This window comes from Mesoplodon bidens, assembly GCF_964165515.1.
Source record: "Mesoplodon bidens genome assembly, chromosome: 1".
NCBI lineage: Eukaryota > Metazoa > Chordata > Mammalia > Artiodactyla > Ziphiidae > Mesoplodon > Mesoplodon bidens.
Genome location: NC_138176.1, coordinates 138,625,000 through 138,647,447, shown reverse-complemented (window position 1 = coordinate 138,647,447; position 22,448 = coordinate 138,625,000). Strand labels below are relative to the sequence as shown.

At 43.5% G+C, this 22,448-nt stretch overlaps 1 protein-coding gene and 1 long non-coding RNA gene across 4 annotated transcripts in view; one reads left to right on the top strand and one right to left on the bottom strand.

Annotated features, from left to right (window-relative positions):
• LOC308626953 overlaps positions 1-22,448 on the top strand; it is a 786,846-nt gene that overhangs the window by 715,082 nt on the left and 49,316 nt on the right. The gene's annotated exons all lie outside the window — the stretch shown is intronic.
• Positions 1-22,448, bottom strand: part of LNX1 (ligand of numb-protein X 1) — a 126,314-nt gene that overhangs the window by 88,554 nt on the left and 15,312 nt on the right. The gene's annotated exons all lie outside the window — the stretch shown is intronic.

Here is a 22,448-nt window from a genome sequence, read left to right as displayed (position 1 = left end):
TCATAGACTCCTACCCCAAGAACTGTGGGAAACTACATTTCTGTTGTTTCAGCTCCCCAGGCTGTGATACTTTGTTATGGCAGCCCAACCAAACTAATACACAGTACATGCAACTTCAGCCTTCTCTTTCCTCTAGTAAGCTAAGTTCAATTGGCATTAGTTGAGAATTTTTCTCTACTTTTGTCTAGCGAGGAAGTGCTGTGGACATGACGCAGGGAAAGGACACTTTATGGGCAACAGAATTCTATGATTTGCAGAAAACTGGGTCAGAAATTAAGATATGCCACCTGTCCCTTTTCTGCACCAGCTTGCTGTGTTCTCTAAAGCAAACCACTTAATTTTCCAGGGACTCAGTCTTCTCATCTGTAAAGTGAAGGCCTGAATTAGATCATTTCTCTTGCCCCGAATAATCTTAACATTCCACAGCTCAGCTTGGCTCAGACACGAGTCTGTCTCCTATTCTACACCCACAGCTTCCTGGATGAGGCACAGAGAAACAGACAGTGGTTAGGACAATATTTAGCTTTCAAAATGTTTTTAGTATAAATTATTTGAGCTTGAAGCTGGTTGTTTGCTTTTGCCTGCTCAGATGCTTCCCCGCTATATAAACATATAAGCTTGGGGAGAATGTAAAGGGAGGTGAATGAACTTGCGATCACTGTGTAAACTGTGAAGGAGCATTAAACGTGAGACTGAAATGCCTCACGTTTGTGATACGTTTGAACCACGCTGCTGGTAAACCACGATTTCTGCACTTCATTTTTCTTGACATGGGACCATAACGAACGCTTGGAGTTCTAAGAGGGAACTTAGGACTTGTCCTATCACATCACCATCCTGGTGATGTATTGATTTCCATCTCTTCAGGGATGCTTAGGAGACACAGTGTGGCCTCTCTGACGATTAGAAACCACCTTCTGCCTCAGTTGTTCTTTTTTCTGGAAAGAAGTTAAAAGCCTCCGGTGTTCTAAGAAATATCTGAGTCACGGACGGACACCAAAGCATCTATTCCAGCCTTCTAATGAAAAACAAATAAAGGCAACATTATTTCTAAATATAACTGCAATGGCTTAAGTTCTTCAGAAAAGGTGGACCAGGACTTCCTCGGTGGCGCAGTGGTTAAGAATCTGCCCGCTAATGCAGGGGACACCAGTTCGAGCCCTGGTCCAGGAAGATCCCACATGCCATGGAGCAACTGAGCCTGTGCACCACAACTACTGAGCCTGTGCTCTAGAGCCTGTGAGCCACAACTACTGAAGTCTGTGCATCTAAAGCCTGTGCTCCTCAACAAAGAGAAGCCCCTGCAGTGAGAAGCCCGTGCACCGCAATGAAGAGTAGCCCCTGCTTGCCTCAACTACAGAAAGCCCGCGGACAGCAACAAAGACCCAAGGCAGCCAAAAATAAATAAATAAATAAATTTATATTAAAAAAAGAAAAGGTGGACCAAGGACACCAATGCCATCACCATAGTCAGTGTCCTCTTAGAGAAAGCACCTGCTGACACAAGGCCACCGACTATAACAGCTAAAGCCTCAAGGAAACCCACAGACAAGAAACCCTTGTGTTGCCAACTGCAACCAGGCTTAAACAAAATGTTCACTTTTGGTAAAGAGCCCTACAGAAGGCCTTCCCGCCTTGAATGCACCAGCTCGGCCAGAGCACAGCACTTATAGTCACCATAGGAAATTTTCCTCGTGCCAGTTGTAAAATAACATCCCCAATATGACTGTTTGGAGAGGAAGTTCCAACCACAGGAGACAGACTAAACAGCTGAATTCCTGAAAGCATCCAAGTCATTCACGCTAGAACAAAGGCGTCAGATTCGGCTTTGCTGGTGCTCAGCTTGTGCTGGGCTGCAGGCTGGTGGGTCTCTGCTGAGGCTATCTCACCTGCCCATGAATTCAGGTCCAGCCTTCCGTCAGGGAAGGCTCCAGGCTGCCCCAGGAGTTGCTAGCAAGCATCATCTGCTCTAGATATTTCCCCCTCCAGAAGCCAGCTACACCGATGCTCTTTTCTCCCTTTGGGTCCAAAGATCCCATCAGGGGAGCCTATTTATTGTTTTCCTGGCTTATACAACAACAGCAGGGACATTCCCCTGGAAAGGGCTCTGGTATTAAGTACATATGCTCCCTGGATGCAGAGAGGGCCACTCAAGCAGCACAGAGCAGGATTTTGTTTATTTAGTTAATTGTCTCTGGGCAGCACAGCTGGCCTGGCCTGGGAAGGGGAGAACCGAGCTTTACCTTTTATTAAGACTGTAGTAATCCTCTAGGTGACTGTGGAAGCAGGGGCTGAAGGACACGGGGTGTTGAAGAGAAGAAGAGGCCCAATAAGTCACACGCAGCAACTCGATTTGCCTGAGAAGCATGTTAAAAAGAGAATCCTGGGCTCCACTCTTCCATTAGGAATTAGAATCCCAAAGACAGTAGTTCTCAGCCAGGGACTCTCTTGCCCCCAAGAGACATTTGAAAATGTCTAAAGACATTTTTGGTTGTCACAGTTGGGGAGGGTGCTAGTGGCACCTAGTGGGTTGGGGCCAGGATTGCTGCTAAATATCCTACAATGCACAGGACAGCACCCAACAGCAAATTATCCAACCTAAACATCAATACTCCAAGGCTGAGAAACCTCGCTCTGTGGGTTAGAGAGGTGCCAAGTACCTGTGTTTTTAAATAAACTCTGCAGGTGATGCCAATTTACTCTGAGGTTTGAGAACTTCTACCCATGTGTTGTCAACTAGCTGACAACATCAGGTTGTCAGGGCAGTGAGGGTGGGTTGAGATAGACATGGAATACACTCCAATCAGTAGCACTGAAGATAGTCACAACATACTTTACAAATTTATTCCACGTAAGACCCATGGGAGACTTTAATAGGACTTACAATGGGACCGTGGGCATGAGTAAACATAGGGTCCAGTTACCCCAAACAGAAAAGGGAATGCTGAGCAGCTGTGCCTCTGAAACATCAGCCTCACTGCCAATTTTCCCATCATTATAGCTTTGTTGGCTTAATTGATTCTTCAAGAGTTTGCAAGTCCTCTTTGGCAGTGTGCTATGCTTCTGGGTAGGGCCGTATCTTCAACCTTAAGTGTCATAAGTGGACCGTGGGGAGAACAGGAGTTACATCTAGGGCTTGTATTTCAGTTATCTGTCATGTCACAGAAGGCTAAGGGAAAGATGTGAAAAAGTTCAGGAGAAACATCTCAACTGTCTTCTAGTGCTCAAGAGTACCATATTGAGAGTCAAATGATTTCTGCTCTACTTTTTCTCTCTCTTCAGCAGCCATACACTTGGGCCAAGCTGCTATCTCTGGGGGCCCTGGTGTCCTTGCCCAAGATAATGCTTGACCTGTCTAACTCGCTGAACTGCTGTAAGGATCATTGAGAGAAGTCTGAGAAAGGACATCTTAAAAAATTAAAATGAGGACTTCCTTGGTGGTCCAGTGTTTAGGACTCAGTGCTTTCACTGCCATGGCCCCAGTTTCAATCCCTGGTTGCGGAACTAAAATCCCACAAGCCACGTGGAGGGATCAAAAAAAAAAATTACAATGGAAAGAAGTGATTGTGCTTGTGGGTGGAAGGAAAGAAACCAGTAGAGGTAACCTGTTGTAAACGGAAATGTTTTTCTATTAAGTCATGGAGTTGAGATGATGGAAGGTGTTTATCATTTTCTTGGAATAATTATGATTCCTCATGGCTGTAAAGAATCCGAAGAGAAATAGAAGCAGACTTTTCTTTCTGCATCATAATTTGAAGGCTTAGACTTTTTTTTTTTAAGGAACACAAAGAATATAATCAAAGTCATATGAGACCCACCAATATTTCCATTACAAGCTAAGCCTGTTTAATTAGGCTCTGTAGACCCCGAAAACAACTGAGACCAGGCTTTGTTGTTTTGTTGCATAAGGCATGATTCTTTCTCCTTTTTGCAAATTCTACTACAATTGTTGTCTTCCTCCTGAAATATTATTTCCATGACATAAAACCTGCATCCTGATATGGCCAGAAATGAAATATCTCCCCTCCATCCAGAATAGCAAACTATTTTACTCTGTTTACCTACAAGGGCACATGAGAAATCAATTCAATAAAATAAATTGGCTCACTACATTGTAATGAAACTGAACATTATGTTTATTATGAGTTTTACCATTCTATTCTATTAGTGAATATTTTAAAACACCATGTTAATGTTCTCAAAGGTAAACATTATTATAAAACATGTTACTCCCTTGATATAGATTGGAATGAAATGAGTGATGACAAAAGCCAGGGAAATGTGGGTTGGTTCAATGGTCAGCCGCACATCCCTGAATCAGCTCCCCAGCCCCAGCACTGTATGGACGCCAAGTAAATAAGTACTTCCCAGTCAGTCTCCCCTTCCTGCTACATCAATCTCATTTCCCCTGTGATTTCTCATTCATCTATTGGCTCAGATCATGAGCACACGGGGTTGGGACTATCTTTACTCCTACGTTTGGTAGAGCATCTAATAACTTGATAAAGGCACCAGCACCCCCATTTTGCAGAAGGGTAACCTCAAATACTGGAGTATTAGACTTAGTCAAGGCCAGTACTTCTGAGAGGTTTTCAGGGACTGCACCAGTGTAAGCCTTGTGGGTTAATCACTTGACCCTGACCTGAAGTCTTTCCACCTGCTTTTAATAAGTAACTGTCTTACCATTGTTTAGTTAGTTATTCCACATAAAATTGTTTTCCTTATTTGACCACGAGGAAATAGGTAGAGAATAACTAAGGCCATTTCTACATAAATGCGATGCCCTCTGTGAATATACCTCCTCTAGTCTCAAGTTCAAATCAAACAGACTCTCGTGAGAATCTCATGGGAAATGCCTAACAGGATTTCCTCCTTTAACTGAAACCACTCATCACCCAGGGGAGATGAAGAGATTCTCACTGCACCCCTCCTTTGGAAGACTATCCTAACACAAATGGTACGGCCCCTGAGGTTGCCCCCGAGGAACTGTTACTTTGGCAGACAAGCACAAAATGGTCTTAGCAAAGTATCTAGAAGTGTCCCTGAATGGAAGGGTGCCTAGAACAAAAGCAACTCCTGACCTAAAAAGGTTTCCCCTTTCTCCTCCACCTTTGTCCTAGAACTCAGTGTGTTCTATCAAAACTTGCTTAGCAGTGTTAATGTACCAACTCCGGATTAGATCTCAGGCCACGACATTCCTAGTCTAGTGCTTCTGTTCTCACGTCATTTATTTACAAAGAGTTTTAGATATGAAGTGACACAGCTTCCTTGGATGAATGCTCTAAATGCCCCTCAAGAGACTTTGATTGCACTGAGGAAGCACAAAATGTTCACGAGAAATTTCTCCTTTGTTTTTCTATAATTAGCCAGCTCTCTTCCTCTTCTTGATTCCCCACCTAATGATGCATTGACTTGGGTGAACAACAACACAAAAGATGTGGGAGACTGCATTTATTATACTATGATGCAAATATCAGCATCAGGGTGGAATTTCTGCTCCAACCCCAGGAGCATTACTTACTTTCTCTGCTGGTAGCAGATTCTAAGTATCGCTAACATGGTTTCAGCAGCGATCACTTCCTGGTTACTCAGGAAAATTTACCCTTTCGTTTATTGCTTTATTTCTAGCCTAAGCTGGTCATTAGCATGCCACTAGTGAAAAGACTCACCTCTAGGTCTGTTCCCTTTGCATTTTAGGGTGGCAGTGGGGAAGGTACATTGATTTTCCTGTGAAAAGTGACTTGCCTTAAACTGTGCGAAAAAGATATATTTAAAGGCAGCCACCTGCATGAACACCTGGCACTTTTTATGCAAACACCCAGCAAATCATAAAAGAATTGTGAGAATGCCTATAAATGCTTCGAAGTGGTAAACAACACCCTTGAAGTTCTATGTGTACAATAGCCTTAGTTTCATCCTTTCTTAATTGAATGAATCTTTTGTCTGAGGGCCAATTTCTCATCCTATGTCCAGTCCTGCTCCTGGGTGGGGAAGGGAGGGAGGGAGGCTGTGGTGTTTCTATCAATTGGTAGCCAGATGCTGGTTCTTTGGAAAGCATTGATTAGTTTTCTTCCTTTTACAGGAGGGCACGTGCTCATGCGCACATGCACACACATCGTGAGAAGTTACAAAGGATTGGGATGTGGCCACTTTTCAGGCTCCATTAGTATCTTCTCACTCCCTCTACTTTCTCTAACCCAACTTTGCACCCAGCCACCAGGCTCTGCCGTCAGCCTCATGAGACTCAGTGATGCCCAAGCCCCTCAGCAGTGGGCAGCCCTGGCACCTTCCTTTGCATTGCCTCCCCATCTGACAGGAGTCCCAGCAAACCACATCCTATCACACAGCCAAGGCAGAGAAGGTCTTTGTCATTGAAAATGGAAAGAGCTTTCCATGAGTAGCACTCCTTCCTCATAAAAATACACACTCTGGTCCATCCAGTTCCTTCTTTTCAGGGGCTGATCTGAGACAGTATCCTAAGGCTGGGTGGAGCTCGGCCACTGTCAGTAACTGCTTCTCTATTCTCATTCAGAATGTGAAATGTTAGGGGACCCAAAGTATGTAATGAAATTTGCATAGCAAATGGTTTCAATCAGCCACTGGCTAAATATAAATGTCTCATAAAAAACGAAAAACAACCCACAAACAATCACAAAAAAACCCACTCCCAAGCCCATTACCCAGAACATAGAGGAATCGAAAGTGAGTAATACACAGGGCCCTTAGGGTGAGTGCCTGGATGGCTCCTGGGGCTGGGACACTACAGTGTCTGGGCTTTATCTGCACCCCTTTCTACTAGCCTGGCCACAAACCCACTATTTTGAGTGAGACCTCACCTTCAAGCCTAAGAGCCAGGATCAGCAATGACAGAAAAACACCTTTGGCAGCACCGTCTTTTGCTATTTAGAACAGCTTGTCTTTACAGTTCTGCTGCATTTGGGGCTCCTAACTCCAGGTGAAATGCAGGAAAGAGACACACACATAACTGGAGGTGGGGTAGGAGATCAGAACCCCTATGCTTCTTTGCTGAATGGATCAGGGTTCATCTCTGGAAAACCACTAAATTACAAATTTGGTCCAATTAATCTGAGTTAAGTCTTACATTTTAGAAAAGCAGTCAATCCGCTTGCTCTGCCAGATGGCTTAAGCCCACTATCATGGCATGTGTTTGGATAAAAGCTCTTCCCCATGTAGCCCAAGTCTTGCTGGATTCATCTGCAATTCAAAAGCTGTGATTGAAAGAGACTTCAAATTCGCAGGTGTACGGCTCACTGGGGACATGACACAAGATTCAAAATGCAGGTATCATTAGCGTCTAGTCTCATGATTTTCACATGGCCAGGAAAGGCCAAACATGAACACACCGGAACAAGGGCTGTTTTGTGGGGGCAGGGAGAGAGGAGGGGTGGGGGGAGGAAAAAAGGTAACTGAAGACCCTCAATAGGGACAACATGTCCTACACCTTCTGGAAGCAATCAGAGGGAGTAAGCCAAACAGCTGACTGACATTCATGCACTTTCACCTGCCCGACTCCCAGAGAGCTGACTGGCTGAAGGGGCTCCAGAAAGAGGATGAAATCAACTTGGTCCCACTGAAAGCAGGGTCAGTTCCAAGGGCTTAATCTGTTTCAATTCTTTTTCCTGCTTTAAATAAGGTAGATTTCCTGACTAAAATCGGATCAGCTGTGTAACCATCCTGCTTCATCTAAGGAGCCACACGGGTTAAGGGCTCCCTCTGGCACGAATGGGGACACAAGGACCCTCTGCCAGGTGAAGCTGCCCAAGGCTAGACCTGAGCTAGAGAGATGTCCGCTGTTCCCTTCCCAGAAGGTCCCCAGCAATAGTTCCTACCTTTCTGGGCCTCTAATCATGCAGAGTCTCAAGAAGTGGGAACATTATTTTACCTCCTGTCTGTAAGATGTACATAGATATTTACCCACGAGTTATGTCTGGGCTGATAAATGCTCACATATTCCTTAGTTCTTCTTTTAAAAATGACTCGTTTCAGTATAAGCTTTTAGAACTTCGGTAAGTAATATTTTATTTTTATTTTTAATTTTTTTTTTAAAGGTGAAAGCAAGTTTATTTAGAGAGATACAAATTCTGCAGGCAGAATGCAGACTGTCTCAGGTGAAAGTGGCCCTGAGGTGGAGGCATGGTTAGTTTGGGGCTCGGTAAGTAATATTTTAGAACTTTGACATTCTTCTTCTAGTAGCAGGAACAAGATTATACAAACATTCTTTCATTTGCAGAAACTGATTCAGCTCTCACTTGTTTGCTTTAACCACTGCTCTGATCCCTTTAGAGTGTGTGTATACAGAAGCCTCCAAATACCAGGACTTCTGTTATCTAAAACTGATGCTATCAAAGACATTGTTTACTGCATGTTTTAAGAGTAAAAGTTTGCTTTCAGAGGACAGTGACAACAGCTTCTTGTAAGCTGCAGGGGAATCCACCCCAGCGAGGTTGCTCCCTCTTCTGCCATTAGCGGTAGTGTTAATTTCTGCCATCCTTGCATGGATCATCTATGACAAAGGTTGACCTGGCCACAGTTAAAACTGGAAGTTTACTATTTTCAGTTGTTCCAGTTCTGTTTGCTCAGGCTACTAATCAATACCAAATCCAATGCATTTAAATAAGATGGCACAGCAACTACACTGTTCTTGCCAATAGCTTCAAATGACAATGCAGCATCACTTAAATGTACTCCGACACCAACCTCCAAGTCAGATGCTACACCAGCTTGCAAAGCTCATTAAGAAGAAGGATTGGGACTTCCCTGGTGGCACAGTGGTTAAGAATCTGCCTGCCAATTCAGAGGACACGGGTTCGAGCCCTGGTCCAGGAAGATTCACATGCCGTGGAGCAACTAAGCCCATGCGCCACAACTACTGAGCCTGCGCTCTAGAGCCCATGAGCCACAACTACTGGAGCCCACGCACCTAGAGCCCATGCTCCGCCACAAAAGAAGCTACTGCAATGAAAAGCACACGCACCGCAACGAAGAGCAGCCCCTGCTCGCTGCAACTAGAGAAAGCTTGTGGGCAGCAATGAAGACCCAACACAGCCAAAAATAAATAAATAAATAAATAAATTTAAAGAAAAAGGAGGATTATTGTATCAGGAACAGAGCTTTCTGTTGGAGTCATCATTGGCAAAGAGTTGTTACAGATTTGTGTCCTTGCTTACTGGGGTCAAACATTTGTTTTTAGTAAAATAAAGGCATTGTAATAGATTCTAAAAATAACTGGCAGGAATGTGTTCTATGACTTGAGGCTTCTCCAGTGGTTGGGTGGAGGTATCGACCAAGTCAGGACACAGAATAAACTTCAGCAAAATGCTCTCTAAAATCAGTTGACTTGGCAAGGTCATGTTAAAAAAAAAAAAAAGAGAGGCTGGGTTGAATACAATGATTTCTCGGAGGAAAAGAGTGAAAAATCAGTGCCAAACTATTGGCATGGTGGAAAGTTCTACACTTTGGGAAGATGAGACTTGGTTTCTAAAAAGCTGATCAGCATATTCCATTGCTTTTTTTCCGAAAGAAATTTATAGTTCATAATTCTTTAATTCCATTCTCTATTTATATCAAGTGGAAAAAGAGGACATCTATTCAGACATGTGTCAGAAACTCAGGATCACCAAACAGTTCTGAATACTTAAGACAAGAACAGTAACATGCTCAGACAATGGACATTATTAAGCTCAACAGAGAAGAATACACATAAGTTGAAACAGGAGGATTTAACACTTAGCAATAGCTTTAAAATCTGTAAGCTCACCCTGAGTCCTAAAAAAATTAGGCCAAGAAGCTTGAAAGAACACAGATCTATGCTTTTAAAACACGCAAACACTGAAATGAAAATGTTAACACATGAAATGTTAAACTCCTTAAAAAATATCTTTATAAGTATAAATAAGTATAAATAAAAATTTGGAGAATTAAACTAACACAGAGAAGTTTTGACAAGAAAAAATTAGGTACAGGAATATTTGGCAAATACACACACACATAAATCAGCTGCTCCAGATGACATATACCCCCGGGGAATAAAAGAATTTGACTAGTATGCTTACTGAACAATGGTGCAGTAAAGATGAATAATTATTTCTGAAAAATTACCTTGCACACAGGGGGATGTCAGAAGATTGGAAAAAGACCAACAACATGTGATAGTGATGTAGAAAGAAAACAGAAGGAAAGGGCAGTGAAAAATTAGTGTATGATATATGCAATTGCTGGTTTAAAAGCTGTGGAATAAACATTACGGAGGCAAAATTGAAAAGGTTCAGAATATCAGGGGTGAATAAACAAAACAATCTGCATTTAGAGGACCGCAGATGAGCGGTCTGAGATTATGTTGAAGACATTAATACAGTTCTTGTTGTAGTTAAGACTGTAAAGGGATGGGGAGGGGGGCATTAAGGTGAACATGCGGTGTCTTGGGAAAGATTTTATTTCCACTATTAGTCTAAAGGTTCAGAAGGGGGGCTGAAAATGGACAGAACTTTCAAACAAAGAAGGTATTAAGCCCAGTCATAGGGACGTGTTTCAGAAGGTGTCTTAACAATCCGCCATCACATCAGTCTCAATCATTACCCTGATGGACGACCCGAGATGGGGTGTCACAAAATTTATGGATGACACCCAGGTGGAGAGAGCCACAGAAGGTGGGAGACAGGTGGAAGAAAAAGAAATAAACTAGGTTAGGTTAGACACAGACACATCTGCAACTGGAGAGAATCCACTGAAAACAATGATATGAACAAGCTGAAGAAATAGAGAAAACAACACAATTTAGGGATGAGAAAATTAACCATGAATTCACACCAAGCAAGAATGGGGGTGTGTGGAGAGGGAGGTCATTGCTATTTGACATTCCAATGTAAACTATATTCAGAGCATGAGACCCAGAGTAAGGTTTAACTAGGTACAAATCCCTCCCCCACCCTAGTTCAGGAATAATCCAGCAAAGAAAGATGAAAGCAGAAGCAACAGGAAGTTACATCGCCCAGCCTGCCCAGATGCCAGCTCTTTTTCTGTGGGTATCACTGGCTACTCACAGGAATCCTTTGCTGTAGGACTCACCATTCCCATTTCACAGATGAGACAACTGAGGCCAAAGAGGTTAAGGCCACATAAGGAGATGTAGAACTAGAAAGTGTCAGATCTAGGGTTTGCAAACAGCACAGCCTGACTCAAAGCCCATGCTCGTCCCAACGTCAGATGCCCTCACAGCTCACTGCCTTCTGGTTTCTGCTCAAGTGTCTCATCCTTTATGTAAGAGAGTCTTCCTTAAATCAATAAACCAGGGCAAAGAGATGCTGTTTTATTTCACAACACTTATTTCTATTTGATATGCTATTTATTTTCTTGCTTATATGTTTATTGCACAATCCTCAGTCTCGAACATGACTGCCATTTCATAGGCACTCAATAAATATTTGTTATTAAATTATACGCTTCCCAGAAATGAATGCTTTCTTTTCCTTACCTAAATGCACACTAATTCATCTACCACTGGTTGCCTAGTTTGGAACATTTAAAAAAAAGGACCCCCCCCCCACACACACGCTTATAAAACAAAACGCTGAACAGAGAATAAGAACTTCTAACAAGTGGGAAATGTCTTGCTGGATTTTTCCAGAATATTAATTTATGTCTACTGTACCAAGAAGTCAGTCTGTTTCTGTAAGGTACTGTTTTCATGAATAGAAATTCCCTTTTTTTGTTAAATAAAGAATCTAAAGGCGAACCAAATCATTGGATTCCTTGGAGGTCCACATGCCTTGATCTAACTCTGTCAACCAAACCAAGGAACTAACGGGAGATGGACCTGTGTGCAGAGAAACTGAGTGAAAGGTGAGAAAATCAATTCATTGAACGGATGCTTTCTTTACTGATGTCAAGCAACTGAATGGGGGATTAAAAAACAAACAAACAAATTGACCACATTTCCCACAGAATAACCTATATTGTCTGGTTCTTTTGTAACTAAAGAAACAATGCCTGAGTTACAAAGAATGCTTTTTCATAGTCTCCTTTATCCTCTCCCGTCCTGTATTTGAGTCCTAGATACCATTCCCGTCTAGTTGCTATTTGGACTTTTAAATTCTCTGATGTTAACTATAAGTGTTTGGGGCCTTTTCAGGGAGAATCAGTACCTCTCAGGGGTTGAATCGTTTTTTTGTGATGTTAAAAGGAATTATAATTCCCTGATGGAGTTGGGCTGCCATCCTAAGTGGAACCCAAGGAGATCAAAAGAGGGGAACCTCCTCAGGGAGAAGACTTTAGAACTCAGACACTGACACCACCACCCAATACCACCACATGGGTATCTTTTTAAAATAGAAAAATACGCAGGGAGCACAGAAAGGAAGTTGGCCTGTAGAGTAGCAAAGACGGAAGCGTAAGAAGAGCTCACATTGGTCATTAACGCTCACGTGGCAGGCATGGTAATGGAGCTGCATGTGATCTGACTTAGTCCTCCATAAGGCTGATCTCGGAGGTTAGGGCAGCTAAGACACACACTTAGCAAGTGACAGGTCCGGGGTCTGTCTGGCTCTCTGGAGTCTACACTCATGACCATAATTCTACATGACTTGCACATCCCTGATGACACTTCGGACCTTAGGGTTTGTCACATGGGGGGGGAGTGAGGGTGGAGGGAGCTTCTACTTTTGATGGTGCCCAGATGTTTTTCTATAAAAACTGCAGCAGCATCTTGGAGGGAAGGGTTATTCCAAATGCATTTGTAACAGAATCCCTTTGATCCTCTTTAATCTATCGTCAATTAGCTCATGAGGCCAAAAAACATTTTTGGCTGACCACTTTAAAGAACGTCTTTGGGACCACTTGTAGTCTGCCCCCTTATGCCTACTCCAGTGGAAAAAAATAGTTGTACATGCTAGAAAGTCTTCAGCATAATTTCAACTGGCCAGAGAAACTACCCAAATATTTCACCCAGAAAAGTTTCATCTATAAAGCAGTTTACTTTTTGGGTTCAGAATCCATCTCAGTCCCCCCACCTGGCTCTAGTGAATTGTAAAGGTCTGGAACAACCTGAGACACACCCCAGCAATGCCATCTCCATGGCAGCAAAGGGAGATGCAGAGGAAAAGCAGCCCTGGTCCTAGAATCAGGATGCCTGCATTCCAGCCTGGCTGGATCATCTTGGGGAACTTCCTTAACCTCAATGATGCTTAGTTGTCTCATCAATAAGATGGGGATTCACTACATTTGCTATGAGGTTCAAATGAGGTAGTTTATCATCACCATGGCTAATGTTTATAGTGTCCTTGCAATGCTCCAAGCATCTACTAAGTGCTTCATGTGTATATTTAATTTTTACCCCATGGGGTAGGTACCATCATTAAAAACTGATTTAAGGATGAGAAACTTGGGGCCCAGCTGAAGTAATTAATCTATCCAAAGTTACACAGCTGGTAAGTAATGCGCCAGAACTTGAACTCAGATCTGAGTGACTTCTGAAGCCACGGTTTTAATCACTACAACCTGAAGCTTGTAACTGCTTCATGATTGGGCTCCGCCTCTCTGCTGCCACCATTTGTAATATGAAAGCCTTGGAATTACATGAAAATCCTTGGATTGCCACATTCCAATATGAAGCTTTATTATTGTCAAATGGCCTCAGGTTGCATTTGTACAAAATTGATCAAGGAAGTACCACGATAGGCCTCTCTGAGCATGCCCAGATGGTCATACACCCTCAGAGGACACTCACTTCCTTAAAGGCAACGTGTGTGGTCCCATGCATCATTATATAACATCTATGCCATTGCTTTGCCCAAAGCTGTTAAAGTTTTAACAACTAACTCCAGTTTTATTGTTTCCTGAGGAAACATTAGAATATTGAATGTGTTAGCATCGTTTCTCCAAAAATGTCATGACTTGTTTGAGGTCACACAGCTTGTTACTGGTAGGATTGAGTTATTTGGGTGAATTACTATACCTCAGTTTCTTCTACAAAATGGGCAGACTGGGCTGGATCATCTCCATAGCCCCCTTTGACTCAAAAAAAACCCATGGCTCTGGGCCACGGACTCCACCAGCCAAGAGACACGCTGGATCCAGCATTCCTATGCAAACTGGGGAAGGGGGAAGATGGGTAGGAAAGAGGAAAAGAGAAGTAGGAGCTACAATGACACAGAGCTAAGTGGAGAGGAATGACTGCAGGGAGGAAGCATGGAAGATGGTCCAGAGAGAAGGACCCACCACAGAAGCAGAGCTGTGTAGGAGGCGGGGCCCTCATCCACTGACAGATGGCTCAGGTGCCTCCCCAGGCTTCACCCAGGAATGCTAGTCACCCCTTTCTCAGCTCAGGTAAGGCACTTACCTACCTCTTCAGTGAGGGAGGAAAGGAGGGAGGGAATGTATGGTTTCAGCAACTCCATTTCCTTGACCTTAGCCCATCCCTGCTCACAGTGGATGAAGTTTAGTTATTATCAAATGTCATTAAATTGAAGACTCCATCTATTGTAGGTGCACCATTATTTTACAGAAATACAAAAAAGAAGCACTGCCCATTATCTTTGTATAGTGCCACTTACAAGATGCAGCCTACTCTCATACTAAGAAGTATCTTAGAATTGATGAGTTGTTCTAATAACTACTGCTATTACTACTAATAAAACCCATAACTTAAGGGTTTGCTATGTACCAGGAACTGTACTAAATGCTTTATTTAACTGCATTCAATACTCACAGTCTGTGAGAGGTATTACTACCCTCATTTATAGATGAGAAAAAGCTCAGAGAGGCTAAGTAACTTGCCCAAGGTTGCTCAGCTGGCAGAGACTGAATAGGAAGCTGAGTCAGCCTGACTCCTGAGCATGTGCCTTTAATCACCAAGTTATCTCACCTCCAACCTTCCAGGGGTGGGCCACTTGATTACGGATTTCAGGGTGACAAAAGGACTCCTGTCATAGTCTTGGGGCCCTGGTTTCTCTCTCTCTCTCTCTCTCTCTCTCTCTCCTATTCTTCTGGGTAGAACTGCCAATGAAGGAAGAGGGTGGGGAAGGGGCCACAGGTACTCCCTTGGCCCACTGATCATCAAGAAAGCTCTGGATACGTAGGAGTTAAACACAGGAGCAGTGGGCTTAGAGGGGCACCAGAGTTCCCAGAGCTTGTTGTATAGGGAACTAAAAGAGAAAGAGAAATGAGGAGGGGGAGGGACACAGACAGATGGTTGGTATCTCAGTGCTCTCACAGGAAGGGGGGTTACTCTAAGACCTATGATTATACCTCAAGGCATGCATGAGCCCTTCCAAGAACCTGACCAGGGACCTAGCCAGTGCGAATTCATGATTCTGTTTGTTTGAAGAGGACTCCTCTGAATGCTTCAGTTTTCTGTATGAACACCAAAGGGGGGAAAGCGGGGTGGGTGGTGGTGGTGGGATGAATTGGGAGACTGGGACTGACATATATACACTAATATGTATAAAATAGATAACTAATAAGAACCTGCTGTATAAAATATAAATAAAATTAAATTTAAAAAATAAATGCTTCAGTTTTCATAACCCTGGAGCCTCCCCTGGACCCACTCTTGGGGTTTATGAAAGCAGGTGCAGTTCGGGGTAAAGGAAGCTGGAAGTGAGTGGGGTCCACATGGGTCAGACAAAAGAAGGAATGATGCTCAAGAAGGGGGAAAATAACTAGGAGAAAAGATGTCTGATTCTCTCGCCTGCAAGTTTTCTTTGGCTTGCAGATAAGGGCCATTTCCTGCCCTTCCAAGGCCAATCCCACAGACTGGCAGTGGGAAATTTCCTGTTTACTTTAATGAAGGGGTTGTGTTCTGATGCCAACTGGTCCGGAGAGCTTGTTCCTCCACGGTGGTCTCCAAAGCGATGACACCCGTGAGGAATGTGGGGAGACTGTAATAGAACCCTTATGTAGAATTTCCTGATCCTTTAACAATATTTTTGTATGTCTTATAATGGATATAATACAGTAATACATGTGCATAATTTATAAATAATCATACGTATGACAGGCATATGAACAAATTTATTGATACAGGTCTGTGATGAAAAAAACTGGGAGATTATCACCTTAGGGAGAAGATATTTCCCCATCCTCTTTAAGTTCCCTCTCTTAAAGCTTCTGGGTGACAAGGTCATCAAAAACACCCATCTTGGTTAAATTCACAAGATTATTCAGATTATTATTTGGATCTTGTCTTCCTTACATTTCCTTCAGTTTGATAGGAAATTAAAATAATTGCTGTATTTTTCTTTTTCAGCTACTAACCCAGGATTAGGGAGTTTTCCAAAGTTATATTCCTCAGAATTTACCTCAAGAACACCTTTGCTTCCATGGAGTCTGGAGGGGGAAGGGAGGAGAACTTGGGATATGGCAACCAGTTGTAATGTGTAAAGTTTATTTAGCTCACGATTCAAACAAACTATAAAAAGTTATGAGGCAAAAGGGAAAATTTGAACTGGCTGCGTATTTGATATTAAGGAATTATGGTTGTTTTGGTGTGATATTAGTGTTATGGTTACATTTCTTAAGACTCTTTATCCTTTAGAGGTAAATACTAAAACGTTTAGTATTAGCAGATGAAGTATGATGCTTGAGATTTGCTTCAGAGGAGGATATAGAGGAAAACAGATATCCAGGAATTGTTAATTATTGGAGGTGGGTATTAGGGTACATGGGGATTCCTTATACTCTACTTTTGTGTTGAGATTTATCATAAAAATAAAATAAAATAAAAAAATCACCAAACATGAAGCAATCAGTGAAGCCTGATATAAAAAAAAAAATCCCCACTGTCTTTCATCCACCTGACATAGTCAGGTGACACCAAGAAAGACACAATTTGCCAAGCACTGAAGTGATACCTGGAAGCCCTCGGGTTTTGCCTTTTAGACCAGAAAGCAAATGGTTTGGGACTGGTGCTGCTTTTCTGCTGGCAAAAGAGAAATTGCTAATTCTCAAGGAGAAAGATAAAACCATTAAACAGGATCACTATGCTCTTTGGACAAAGAATCATTACAAAGCACCATTTTGATGAGTGAAGTGTAAATAAATCAGGAACATGTGGCTTCAATTTCCTTCCAAATACACAAGTTGTAGATTTAAGGAAAAATGCCCTATTAGACATGTGTGGAGCTGCCACACTTTGAAAGACACTGAGAGTCACTGAACCCAAATGGGCCCTGGCTTTGCTCCTCTCCATTGGAGTAGGATTTCTCCACCTCACTCCATTTCCTCTGTAAACTCTCTCTCCTTCCTTCTAAGTCCTAATCTAAACTCAACTTCAGATTCTCAAAACATAGGATGAGAAATCCAGAGATCAGCAGGGTTTTTTTTTTTTTCCCTTTTCAATTTTGATGAAAAAGAAACAATTTCTTTGAGACTCAACTTGGAAAGCGTTTCCTGGCAAACCCATAGAGTTCACCCTATTGGTTTAAACTTGGAAAGTGTTGGGAGTCGTTAACAGTGCAAATGAAGTGGGGAGGAAAAGGATGCTGAGGTCATCCCACTGCACTCCTCTCCCTCAACCCTCTTCCAACTCATTCACAGAAGAAAGAATCCAACAGCAACAATCTAGATATGCCTTGTGCCCTTAAAAAAAGATGCCTCCCAGGCTTCCCTGGTGGCGCAGTGGTTGGGAGTCCGCCTGCCGATGCAGAGGACACGGGTTCATGCCCCGGTCAGGGAAGATCCCACAGGCAGCGGAACGGCTGGGCCCGTGAGCCATGGCCGCTGAGCCTGCACGTCCGGAGCCTGTGCTCCGCAACGGGAGAGGCCGCAACAGTGAGAGGCCCGCGTACCGCAAAAAAAAAAAAAAAAAAAAAAAAAAGCCTCCCCAGGCTTTGTAGTTCATGGCCAAGTCTGGCTGAAGCCAGCAGGGAGGAGGCCAGTGCTGCTGCATGACCTTTACCTAGAGAAGGGGAAATGGAGAAGTCGGACGAGGGCAAACCATCTCCGCAAACCATCTCCTCATTTGAAAGCCCAGAATGCCCAGCTGGGTGTGATTTAAGGCTCTTTTTAGCCCGTGAACCCCAACAAAGACAGTGGAATTTGTCAGAAGTGTGTTTTACAGGTTGGTTCAAGGAAGTTCTGCCAGGGAGGCTATGGGTGGTTGGGCTCCTTGGACCCAAGACATGTGTCCCAGGAACGACACACACAGGGCTGCCTCATAACTCCTGCTGCACTTGGCAGTTTCTCCAGGAGACATTTTTCCACAACCTTAAATGATTCAAGTTGCAAAACTGCAGTTGTTCATTTTAATTTCCCGAGCACAAAACTCTAGGGGGAATAAACCTTCCCTCCTTAGAGCTACTATCTCTACAGGAGTCAGGGGAGAGAGTGTAATTTTTGTCTCCAGATACGGGCATGGATACTGTTCATAGTGATGCCGGTTCCCAACCAAAAATATTTGACTGTAAGCTAGAAAGAGAGCCAGCATGCCCTGGCTTTCTGAGAAGCCACACAGCTACAGCAGTAGCACCAGTTTCAGGGACCTCTCATCCCCCAGCGACGATGCCTAGCTGCCTTATGGATACCTTCATCTCTAAAATAAAGGACAGTTACCTACTTTGAAAAACAGGGCACCAACTTACTGTATGCCTACTCAAAACTCACTCAGACTTTACACCATGGGCATGAACACAGCATCTACCAAAATAGGACACAAAGTAAGAAGTCTTTTCAGGGGCTGTAGGAGCTAGAAATTTGAAAGGCTAGGGAAAGATGACAAAACTTTCAATTTTCTGGAAATAGCTCTTGAGAGTAGGGGCTGGACCATAAAATGCTTCTCACCACCCCACCAAACTCTAAGGTTTTTCCCTGGGATTTTTGCTAAACAAAATATTTAAACAAATGTTACAAAAGCCATGGGAGATCACTGACCACAGAAGCAGCCATCTCAGTTACTCATGCCCGGTGCTGCTTTCTGCAAAACCTGAGATAAGACCAGCTTGCCAAGGAATTAGCCAAGACATGAGGCAAATCCATTTCATTTAGTTCAACTTAAGCTTATACCATGCAGAAGCTGGGTGTACAGAAATTAACATCTCTCAAAAAGCTCTCCTTCTAAGGACTCACCAGGCAGAGGAGACGGACAGGAACGCTGCAGGGGATACACAGCAGAGGAGACATGGAGGAGACGCACAGAGATGATTTTCCATGGGCGGGGATGTCAGAGTGAGTCAACATCTGAACTGGATCTAAAGGTTCTTAAATTATAGTGCCCATAAGGATCACCTGGGGAGCTTGTTAAGAATGAAAATAGGATGGGCTCCATAAGAATCACCTGGGGAACTTAAGCATGAAAATGGATGCACCCTCCCCTGCCAAGATTTTTGTTTTAGTGGATTGATTTAGAGCCCAAACATCTGCATTTTAAAAGACAAACCCGGCCCTCGGTTCTTCTGTGGGGGGATCCTCAGAACCCACGCCGTTTCAAGGACTTCATTCACCTGTAAGCCTTGTAATGCATGAGGCTGTAAGTAGACCCAGAACGATGAGAAGGCTGGAGTGGGAGTCCGGGGCTGAGGGCTTGTAGAAGAAAGCATTGCCCTTGATCCTTATGGCATGCTTTTTGTGGACTCCAGGAGCAGTCCAAGACTCCCTGTCCCCTAACCTCAGACTGGGACTCCTTTACACCAAATGCTCTGGTTTTAGGCTTCTTCCATGGAATTCACTCTCCTCTGGGTCATGGCAACAGGTGTCAATGGAAATGTTTAAAGAAGCAGCTGCCTAGGGTCATAAACTCTTGGCCCTCAAGGCCAAACCAGGCAGAAGCGATCTGCTGGATTGGACATGGTGTTTTTGTTTTATTTTGGGTTTAAATGCCTTTAGACATATACTTATTTTCTCAGCAGTTGTTCAGAGGCCTCATCTCTTCCTGTGGTCTTATACCTGAATGAGTCACATGTTCAGATAACTCCTGCCTGGTTCCTGAGGCATTTGAGTTTGAGAACTCTAGGTGCCACCTCTTAAGTTTGAATCCATTTACTGGATTAGCTCCAGTTTTCCAGTGGGGCCCCAAGGGAACAGGACTCAGCCTGAGAGAGCCTTCGTGTCAGAGAGAAAGGAAAATCCAGGAGGAGCTCTGCGGCTGGAAGCTCGGGACACAGGGCCAGCCTCACCGTAGGCCCAGATGCCAAAGCTCAGACGAGGGTGGCAGGGGGAAGCCTGGCTTCCCACGCTTCCCAGTGAGTCCCCTCCACCTTCGAGATCCCAGCGGCCTACAGTGGCACCTCATCACCCCACGGCCCCCGCTCTGAGAATGCTGAGCAGACTCAGCAGTACCACTCGCTGCTGTCAGTTGCTTTCCAAACCTTTGCTGACCAGCCAAAGACTTAGCCACCTCCTGACCCTTTTTACCAGTGCAACTGACCCTGCCTGAAATGCTTTCTCCCTCGAGCTCTGACTCTGCCTAATTCCTCCCTAATTACTTCAAGATCCCACTCAAACCCCCAACTTCTCCCCAAGCTTTCCTTGATCAATTTCACCAAAATGCACAATCTCCACCTCCTCTCAACCGGTTACCTGCCCTACTGTTTAAAAGGCTTACCCTCTTATGCCTTGGATCATTGTTTATATTTCTTATCTGCATAAATGTTGTCTTCTCAATTAGATCCTCAGCTCCTAGAGGGTGGGTAGTGTGACTAATTTTTTACTGCCCGTATTCCTTCCAGCACCTGTCACAGTACCTGCAATGTGTCATTAATTCACTGATTAGTTCATGATCACCAGCAGCATCAGGTAACAGCTGCACAGAATTCTCTTATAAAGCATCCCTAGCAACTGGAAGCTTCCAAGAAAGTTCTGTCAAATCAGTATGGGAACATGGTCTTTGCAATTTTCTGGCATCACGCTTCCTGGATTGCTTCACATTTCAGAAAGAATGGCCAGCTTGCATTCGCTCAGTTATTCAACAGAAAAGTTGCCTTTGATTCATGTATTTGCAGAAAAGAAAACTGTAAGCCAGTATGAAGAGCCTTCCTTTAATTAGGCTATAAAACAGAAAGTAACTCAATGGAAAGGCTCCTCATTAGCACCTGTCATGGGTTGAATGGTGGCCCCCAAAAGATATGCCACCCAGAACCTGTGAATGTGACCCTACTTGGATAAAGAGTCTTACAGATGCAATTAAGCTAAGGCTCTCAAGATGAGATCATCCTGGATTATCCAGGTGCGCCCTAAATCCAGTGACAAGTGTCCTTATAAGAAGAGAAGAAGATGTAGAATTAGAGAGCACACACAGTGGAAGGCCATGCGAAGACGGAGGCAGAGACTGGAGGGATGCAGCCACAAGCCAAGGGATGCCTGGAGCCACCAGAAGCTGGAAGAGGCAAGGAAGGATTCTCCCCTACAGCCTTCACAGGGTGTGGCCCTACTGACACCTTGATTTCAAACTTCTAGGCTCCAGAACCGTGAGAGAATAAATTTGTGTTGTTTTGTGTATGTAATTTGTTACAGCAGCCCTAGGAAACTAATACAGCAACTAACAAGGAGAGCAGATGGGGGCTGGGGGTGGAGGTGGAGGGGTGCCGGTGACAAGGGTGGGGAGGAATGCTTTTTGGCACTAGATTTCACAGATACCTTCGGCATCCATCAAGAGAGAGGAAAGGGCCTCTTCACCATCCCGATTAATTCTGCCATTGTATATTTTTCTAGAAAAGCTTCCACAATGTCATTATCACCCCAGAGATGCTCACTATTCAGGCTTAAGCTAGATACTTTCTCTTTGAACCTTCTTATCCAAGGTGGACTGGGGTAACATTCCAATAAGGTAGGACCAGGAAATCCTGAAATGAAGAGTCCTCAAAATGAATGACGTGCCTCCAAAGACCCAGGTCATTCATTCTTTTCTCTACTTATGGAGCATTTATTGAGCATCTACTGTGCTGGGCAAATTGGTTAGTCTGTCTAACTATAACAGAGGCACTGGTTATAGCTAAACATGTGGGGATCTCTATCTAAATCTGACCAGTCAAGCTTTTCTAGTCTGGGCTCTTCGGACTCTGTTTATAGAGTCCTCTTCACTTGCCCACTGACTCTAACTTATACATAAGCCAACTCTTGCCATTTTTACCTGTCTGGTGAGTAAGGAGAACTACATTTTTGTAAATTCTGCAAACACTGAGGCGCACACAGCAGCACCTTTCACCTGATTGCTAGAAGCTGTTCACATCAGTCTGCAATCCTCTTTCAAAGCTTATTAACAAAAAAGAGCCAGAAAAATATCACTGTAAAGGTTGGAGACATGAGTCATTTCCTCTTACAAAATGGACATAGGTCATGGAGGAAAATGTCCTTCTTTTTTAGAGATGCATAATGAAATATTTAGAGGTAAAACGTTATGATGACTGCAATCTACTCCAAACCACTTCTGTAAAAAAATAAAACAAATGAGGCAAACGTGACAAAATGTTAATCATTAAATCTAGGTGACATGAATATGGGTG